Source organism: Ixodes scapularis, unplaced genomic scaffold, assembly GCF_016920785.2.
Source record: "Ixodes scapularis isolate PalLabHiFi unplaced genomic scaffold, ASM1692078v2 ptg003480l_1__unscaffolded, whole genome shotgun sequence".
Classification (NCBI taxonomy): Eukaryota; Metazoa; Arthropoda; class Arachnida; order Ixodida; family Ixodidae; genus Ixodes; species Ixodes scapularis.
In genome coordinates this window covers 47,081-56,555 of record NW_024610332.1, presented here as the reverse complement: position 1 = coordinate 56,555, position 9,475 = coordinate 47,081, and positions in this window count along the sequence as shown.

Here is a 9,475-nt window from a genome sequence, read left to right as displayed (position 1 = left end):
TGTTCGCACTAACAGTGTCCGACAGTGCACATAAATACATGTACGAAGCGGTTTTAGCACCGTTTTTCATGCCACGATTTTAAAATAAAAACGCCGTAACTGACCAATTATTTCATCTGCGTGTCTGGGAAATGTTCCAATGTGCCTAGTAGGTACGAATTATTCGTAATATTTGCTCTTATAATCGAGCGCAGAGAGAAAATGCATCTGCTTTTTCCCATGGAAATGCATTACCGGAAGTCAATTTCGGACTGCTTGCTGTCTGCTTCAATTTGCAGCAGCACACTAGCGCCAGTTGAACCTCTAGCGTACATTATAATAACGCTATGCTCCAAACAGGGCCGACAGTGGTCCCACTCAAGGCGACTTCCGGTAAACGGGCGTTAGGCAGCACCCCTCACCACATATCGCGAACTAAACACTTTTTATGTTTTTAATTTCTTGTTATAGTAGCCGTGTAAAAGTAATCGTTATAAAACAGAGTTATTACACCAGTGACGCTAATTTTTAAAAATATAAAAGACCCCCCTTTTTTCGTGAATGAATAGAAGAATGCTTGACCTAGAACCGTTACACGGTTACCCAGGGTTACGACCAATGAGAGGTGTCGAGGCGCCGGGCTACGGGCTGCTACGAAGAGTGCAGAGTACAAACGGTGCAAATGCGTTTTTGGCGTTTAAATTCGAAGCATTCGAAGCTGGGAATAAAACGCCCGCTGAGAGGCTGGTAAGTTCTCTATTCGAAGTATTTTTGCTGCAAAAAAAGCAGAGTGTTATGTATTATGCTTCGCTTTTATTAAAGTCATCTGGACTCACCCCCATCCTGCCTTCTCCTTCAAGACCACTTGACGCAGGCCGTGGACTGGTCCATCGCCAACCACTTTAGATTCAGCCATACCAAAAGTGCCGCTATGCGCTTCAGCGCCCAAAGGAGAGTGCAGCCCCTATGCTACTCGATGTCTGGCACCCCTGTACCGGTGGCTACACATCTCCAGATTCTGGGGGTCACGCTCACTCCCTCTCTCGACTTCACCATCCGCGTGTCGAGTATTGTGGCGAAGGCTCGCAGAACTCTTGGATTCATTACGAGGGTCTCGCGCTTTTGTGGCCCGGAGGCCTTTCGAGTACTCTACACAGCGCTGGTACTCCCACGCCTCGAGTATTGTGCGTCCATCTGGAGCCCACATCAAACTCACCTCACACAGCGCCTGGAGGGAGTTCAGCGTCGGGCAACACGGACACTCCTGGCACGCACCCGTTGGCCACTTGCCAGGTCACAGTCATACGAGGATCGACTTAGGGATGAATTGGCATTCTCTTGACCACCGGCGGGTCGTAGCGCGTGTCAGACTTTTGTGCCGACTCCTGGACGGCTCAATGTGCCACACTTATTTTGAGAGTGCTGTTCGGATCAACAGGCGTTCCGGGCAACCTGAGCAGCGCGCACACTCCGACATGGGCACTCTTTCGTCCCAGCTGCAATTGAAGCTTTCCTGGCGGCTCCTCTAGACACACGCGTCCCTTTACCTCAGGACAGGCAGGACTCTGTGCTTCTGTGTCGGGCGTTCTCGCGAGCCCGGGGCAACCATTGCCCCTAACTCATCACGTGGCGAGTGTCGCGGTGGGGGGCAGACGTGTGTGCCTCGTCTCCTGGTGAGCTGGAAAACAAGGCACACACGCCTTCTTTTTTTTTTCTCTCTTTTTTTTTTTTTTTTGTCAGCGTCTTTTTGTGGAAGGACAAGCCTCCCACCACAGGGTGGGGGGGGGGGGGGGGGGGGGGGGGGCTTTAATGTCGCACCTTGGTGGTGGTGGTGGGAGGGGGGGGGGGGGTGGGGAGGGGGTTTCACCGTCCCTGGAGTGTGTTCTGCAGGTCGGGCATTAAAATTGCTTCGGAAGTTTTTTAAATGTGTGATTGTTTGTTTTCCCGGTTGCTTGATTGTTGTCTCCCTGACTGCTTGTTTTCTGTTTTTATTGTTTCCTGGGGGGTCGGCCAGCAGACGCTCTCGCGTACGGACTCTCGCCTCTCTGCTTCGCCTCGCACGCCCCCCAGGACACAGTTCGCTTTTTGTGCTAATAAAGATTATTAGTATTCCGTGACAAATACCGCTGAGGAACTCGCCGTTACACAGACTCGAATGCATTAAATTCAGACTATATAAACATGTGCATATTAAGCTTTTGTAAGGTTCTGACTTCCCTCCTTGCATCGATGAAGCTAATGCCGAATCGCCTTTCTATTCAGAATCATGAACAACAGAGTAACCACGGCTTTGCACACGTAGAGAGAGGCTCGAAATTGATGCACCCCAGACGAAGATGATGAAATCGCTGAGCGCTCTCCCGCTTCGCTAGTTTCGATTTAGAATTTACTGATCGCGTTCATTTTAATGTGTTCTCAAGTGCTGCTCCTGAAATAAGTGCACCCAACTAGTGCAAATATGTCATCGTTCTGCAAGATACAAACCATAATTCAAATCGTGTTAAAAAAATGCTATTTTTTGGGGAACTAATGCTGCCTTAAAAATGTCAGTACGTCTCCTAGTCAATTATAGTGATCGGAAAAAAAATTAAATGCCCATATCAGTTTAAAAAAAAAGAGGGGAACAATCTTGAGTCGAAGTTGGCCAGGAAACTCCTGTCTTTGCAATCCCCGTTCCCGCGACTTGTCCCTCAGTTCTCGCGACCTTGCCAAATAATCGTTTAATAGGTGCTCAAGTTATGAAGAGTGTGTTACGCAGCCAGTTTGTCCAGACTAGGGTGCCTTCATGTGCGAAGCGCACCCTCCCCTAGTTCACTTTACCCTAGTCCAGACGAGACAAGGATATACTTTTGTTAGGATCGGTTTCGCAGAAAGGGAGAAACGCTAAGATGATAATCTGCTACGGAAAAGATCTTGCGGCGTCAACACGGTGAGACGCTCGGGAAGGAACAGACCGGAAAGAGATAAACTGAGCAACTCCAAACTTGCTTGAACTTGTCCAAGCAGGAGACGAGCGGGATTCGAAACGGTCGAATGCTTAGCTAATCCGCCCAAATTCGCGTCTGGAGGACGCAGACCATTGATACCGACGGCATCGGCCTGGGCTACGGCAAAGCGCACATGAAGGCTCCCTAGGCTAAAGAAGGAAAGCCTTCTGGGCTAAAAAAAGGGAGGCGCCAGAACAGTTTCCATAGCAAAAGCCCAAGCGACCACGGCCTTGTTCGAACTCTTGGTACGACGCGTGGAGTGTCGTCTGCGCTTAAAGGGTCGCAAAGGGAATTATCCCGAAAAAGGATGGGAGCCCAAGGATATGTAGGTCACAAAGCACGCTCATGTTTACCTGAGTCTAAGCAGTTGATACTCTATGAAAGGAGAAACACAAGTGAGGAGGACCATTGCACCGCTGTTCCAGCTGTGCGGCGTTGCGCTTCGAGCGTTGGCATACAAAATGAAAGGTTGCTTTCTATGTGGTGCAGATGCAGAAGGGTTCCTACACCTATTTCCGAAAGACCCCGAACGGTAAGTGAAGAACTGTTCTATCTATTTTCTCCTGTTCTGCATGGCGTTGCTGAAATCGCTTTCCTATGATAGCTTCACTTTCTCTTTTTTGTAAAGAGCACAGAAAACAACTGTTCTTTTTTTCTTTTTTGTAAGGGAGACAAATACGTTGCAAGATATGCGCGTGCGTCTGCTTTCAATTTCGGTTTCGCCCTAATACCGCGCCTGTTTTAATTATAGGCCTTTCGTAATTGGGGCCAACCTTTCTTAAAGTGAATCGCGAATTCCGATGCCGCAGCATTCAAAATTTCACACCATAAAGCGAGAGTTTTCTTTTTATCAAGTAAATAGGGCGACCTAGACAACCAGTTTCCTCGGGCTGCGTGCGTCGTTTTATCGGAACCTTGACCACTGCTTTTCGCGTGATCAATTTCCGCAAAAATTGGAAACTAGTACAGAGATCACGAATATTTTTATAACAAAACAATTTCTGAAAGTGGCACTTCGCAAAATTCGCGATATATTGACCCCGCAAGAATGTGCTGACCGCTAGTATTCTATATATTTAGGAGGACATTTGTTTCCAAAAGCGATTTAGGTGAGCAGTGCTCCGTGTGAATGCTGTGGAGCATGCATTCAAATATTAGCTATGCCAGCCATGTCCTCTACTTACTTTTGTACAGTGTACGGCATGCATTTCTGTACTTATACATGCAGTGATTGAAGGGATCCAAGACTGCATTATGCCTGCAGCTCTCAAGTTCTGTGCAGCGCTCCAGGCGAGCAAAATAGAATATTTGGCTCGGGTTTCGAACATGCGTCAATACGCTACCCCGCTAGAGTTTTGTTCTACTCCGCTTCATTCTAAGTGCCAGCGTAGCAGAGGCTACAAGCGAGTGGCCGTGCTACAAGAGTGAGTCGGACTCCATGGTACGATGAGATCAAATCGTATGTGGGGTAACTTTATGTGCAGCGCTTTCTATTCTTTAGAGATCAAAGAGATCCAATTTTTACGACCGCATTCCACTGCTTAGGATATGAAAACCTGCAACAATGGAGGGTGAGCACCACGAGTCGGGCGACCACGTCGAGGCATCTCAGATTTTACAAGGAAGTTGCTGACTCAATCAGGTTCTTCTTAGTTCACTTCTTTTGGGAGTATCTTTTGACGGTGAAACGGAAGAACACTTTACTGGGGCACTGTCTCAGCAGTTTTGCCAGTGCCGTTGCACCGACAGTGCGTCAACGCTCCCAACTCATCCGATGTCTTTAAGCAGCTGAGAAAGCTGCCTGTGCCTACAAGCAGCAAAGATTTCTTTGTTCGTTTTCATGTTGAAGTGCTCCCTGTGAAAGTGTGGCTAGATAAGAAAGGATTCTTTGTTCCGTGGTCGCTAAACTGCGCTTTGTGCGGGGCGACTGAAACCTTACATCACGTGTTTATGAAGTGTAGCAACGTGTATCAGATCTGATGTTAATGTCCAGTTTCAGCCAGCTGTAAAGAGCAGTCTGGCAACCTGAATAAACCAGTTTCGTTACAAGACAAACACGATGCATGGTGTCAGAAGTGGCTAGTCCCGCAAGAAAGGGCGGTGAACTAAGAAGAAAGCCGAACCATAGACGTGCTCAAACCACCCGAGGGCCTGAACTTGACAGGGAACGTAGCGGAGAACTGGCAACGGTTCAAACAACGTGTGGAACTGTACCTACGGGCGACGGAGACCACCAAGCGAACCGACGAACAAAGGGCAGCCATTTTGCTTCATGTGGCGGGACCCGATGCCATCGAAGTCTACAACACCTTTACCTTCGCACCTGAAGAAAAACAGGACTACCAGACAGTGCTGAAGAAGTTTGAAGAGTACTGTATGCCCCGGAGAAATGAAACCTACGAACGGTACGTGTTTCGTTCACGAAAACAAGAAAGTGGTGAGCCGTTTGAACAGTTCGTGCGAGAGCTACAACTAAAAATGAAATCGTGCAACTTCTCGACTTTGTCGGACTCCATGGTACGATGAGATCAAATCGTATGTGGGGTAACAGACAAAATACTGCGAGAGCGTTTGTTGCGCGAAGATCTGACGTTGGAAAAGGCCATACACCTCGGAAAGGCCTATGAGGTTCTTCAGGCACAAAATGAAACTCTCGACGGTCCCCGAGGTGTCGACACACTAGACAAAAAGAAGAGAGCGGACATGCATGAGCGGAAAGTCCAACCGACGGGAAAAAATTGTCCCAAGTGCGACCGGAAGCACGACCCACGGAAGTGTCCGGCACACAACAAAAAGTGCAACAAGTGTCACAGGATGAACCACTTCGCCGTGTGTTGCAAAACGAAGTCTTCGGTAGATGAAGTAAATGAACAAGATGACAGCGACTTCGCCGTTCTTCAAGTCAGCACATGCAAGGCTAAAAAAGGTGACGAGTGGCTGGACAAGGCCCTCGTGGCTAACAAGGAAGTGGAACTAAAAATTGACACAGGGTCCCAGGCGAATCTTTTGCCAAGTTCACTGTTCAGGAAGCTACACAAGACGGCGAGCCTGAAGCCAAGCATGTCGGTCCTAAAAAGCTACAACGATGGTGTGATTGCACATTAAGGGGAAGCACTGCTGGAAGTGAAACTCAAAGGAAAGAGCGCAAAGATTGACTTCTTCATCGTGAAAAAAGGACGCCAGGCCATATTGGCCCTAGCAGCGAGTGAACTCCTGGGGCTGGTCCAGCAAGTGCACATGGTGAAAGAAACTATGGCCCAAGAAGTGGAACAGAAGTTTCCTAAGTTGTTTAAAGGACTGGGATGCGTTGGACGGGAGTGTAAAATTGTCCTTAAAGAAGGAGCAGAGCCAGTGGTACAGCCGACGAGTAGAGTGCCACAAGCTCTGAAAGAACCACTCAAGAAAGAACTCCAGAGAATGGAAGAGGCTGGAGTCATCACCCGTGTCAGTGAACCTACTGATTGGGTAAGCCCAATTGTGATAGTCAAGAAGAAAGGAGGTGCTCTGAGAATCTGCATGGATCCATGGCAAGTGAATGAATCCATTAAACGGCAGCACTACCAAATGCCACGCCGTGAAGACATCGAAGCTAAACTGGCAAATGCCAAATTTTTCTCAAGACTGGAGGCCAATAGTGGGTATCACCAAATACCACTAGATGAGACGGCCTCTCGAGTGTGCACGTTTGGTACGCCATTTGGACGCTACCGATTTCTGAGACTACCATTTGGCATCTCATCGTCACCGGAAGTCTTCCAACAGATCATGACTGAAGTTTTTGATGGACTTGAAGGAGTAAGAGTGTACGTTGACGATGTACTCGTATGGGGTCGATCCAAGGAGGAGCACGACAAGAGGCTATAGGAAGCACTCAAAACAGCCCAAAGAGCTGGAATGACCTTCAACAAGGAAAAGCGTCAATTTGCGGTACAAGAGACCAGCTACCCGGGTGACCGGATCACTAAAAATGGAGTGGAGCCAGATCCATCACTAGTTGCATCAGTGCTTCAGATGCCTACTCCTCAAAGCAGAAAGGAAGTACAGCGGATGTTGGGAGTCATCAACTATGAAGGCAAGTATTTGCCACACTTGTCGCAAAGAACAAATCTTCTCAGAAGCCTCATCAAGGATGATGTGATATTTGAGTGGACTGAAGTTCACGAAGCAGAATTAGGTAGACTGAAAAGAACACTGACTAACAAGCCAGTGTTAGCATTTTTTGACCCTGAAAAGAAGAAAAAAGTGACAGCTGATGCATCACAGTATGGACTGGGAGCAGCACTCCTACAGCTCAATGATACGGAGTGGCGTCCAGTAGCATATGCGTCACGAGTTAAGACCGACATGCACAAATTGAGAAAGAGACGCTCGCCATAACGTTTGTCTGTGAGAAGTTCCACGACTTCATTTATGGTCGCAAGTTCACACTGGAAACCGACCATCGACCATTGACCTTTATAGCAAAGAAAAGCATTGGAGACATGCCACCTCGTCTGCAGCGATTTTTTATTCGTCTAATGAAGAACGAGTTTGACCTGTGCTATCTGCCTGGAAAGAACTTGGTGCTAGCCGACACATTGTCTTGCACACCAGTAAAAGAGGCCAAAAAGGAAGGGGTAGAACTAGATGATGTTGAAGTACATGCTGTCAGCATAGTGTCCACAACACTAAGTCAAGCGACACTTCAGAAACTGCAAGAGGCCACGGAGAGTGATGACAAATTACAAGGAGTTATCGCATGGATCCGCCAGGGTCAAGAACAAGGAGATCTCAAGGGATACACATCAGAGTTGACTCTGGTCAACGGTGCCCTGTTAAAGGGCTCAAGAGTAGTAGTTCCAAAAGTTTGTCGTGCAGACATACTGGCAAGACTGCATGAAGGACACTTAGGCATGAGCAAATGCGAGGCTCGTGCTAGAGCGTTAGTATTCTGGCCAAGAATGAATTCTGACATTGAGTCATACATATCAAAGTGTGCAGCTTGTCGAACATTTGCATACCAGCAACCTGCTGAACCACTCGTCATGAGAGAAGTACCCAGTAAAGCATGGGGGAGAGTTGGAGCTGACCTGTGCCAACATGCAGGATCGTCTTACCTTGTGGTATATGACGCCTACTCCAATGCCTACTCCTACTCCGTCTTACCCTGAAGTGGTGCAGCTAACAGAGACTAGTGCTGTTGCAGTGATCGACCATATGGCAAGTGTTTTTTCCAGACATGGAATCCCCAAAGAAATCTGCACCGACAATGGTCCACAATTTGCAAGCATTGAATTTGCAGCATTTGCAAGAAAATATGAGTTCGAACATATCACCTCGAGCCCAAGATTTCCAAGAGCGAACGGACTCGCAGAAAAAGGGGTCCAAGTTGTGAAAAGGATTCTAAAAAAAACTCAGTATGCCAAAGAAGATTTTTGGCTAGGGTTGCTAAACTACAGGTGCACACCACTCGAGAATGGACGGGCACCTTGCGAGTTATCCATGGGGCGACGATTGAGGTCTCGACTGCCTGACTTCTCATCAGCACAAGGACAGAAAGTGGAAAAACACAAACAAAATGGCAGTGCTGGCAGGCATTTGGAGCCGCTGGGCACTGGACAGACGGTGCGTCTGAGATATGACGGAAAGTGGAGAGTCAAAGCACAAGTCAAAGAGCAAGTGGCGCCAAGATCCTATGTAGTGCAAGCTGAGAATGGTGCTGTGTACAGACGGAACAGACAGCATTTACTTGTGAGCAAGGAAGCATTTGAACCCATCTCAGACTCTGAGGACATGGACGTTCCACAAGTGCCCAACGAGGACAATGTGCAGCACCAGGAAATTCGTGACCGCGAAAGTGAAATAATGGATGGTCCTACAGACTATCCAGCGCCGGTGTCTGTGCAACCTCCCACTAGAGTGTCATCAAGACCAAGGAAGAAGAAAGTGAAGCTTACTTATGATGAGCACTTCAACCAGGCATGTTAATCAAGTTGTAGTGTTCCAAGTTTGTTCCTTGTTTAGAAAGTGAAGCTTACTTGTGATGAACACTTCAACCAAGCATGTCAGTCAAGTTGTGTTTCAAGCTTTCAAGTTTGTCCTTTGTTAGAAAGGAAGATGTATCAGATCTGATGTTAATGTCTAGTTTCAGCCAGCTGTAAAGAGCAGTCTGGCAACCTGAATAAACCAGTTTCGTTACAAGACAAACACGATGCACAACGCTTACCTTTTTTGGGCGGAACTGCAGTGCCTCTTTACTGTACAGTTTGAAATTGTCTGGAACGTGTTCAAATGGTTGAGTCTTGAGAGCGAGGAGCATTCTCCAACTGTGCTGCGTGTTTTAGTGCTGCTCGGTCTGCACGCGATTTGGCGATCCCGAACTGCGTATCTCGAGTGCGACATCCGTGACAAGCGAACATGGTGGTATTTTGCGGCCAAGTTGAGGTGGACTCATGGCGAATTCGCGTGGTCTTTCCAGAGCGCGCGAAATCGAGTGGTTGAAAGAGAGTGCTGTGGCCTAACATGGCCTC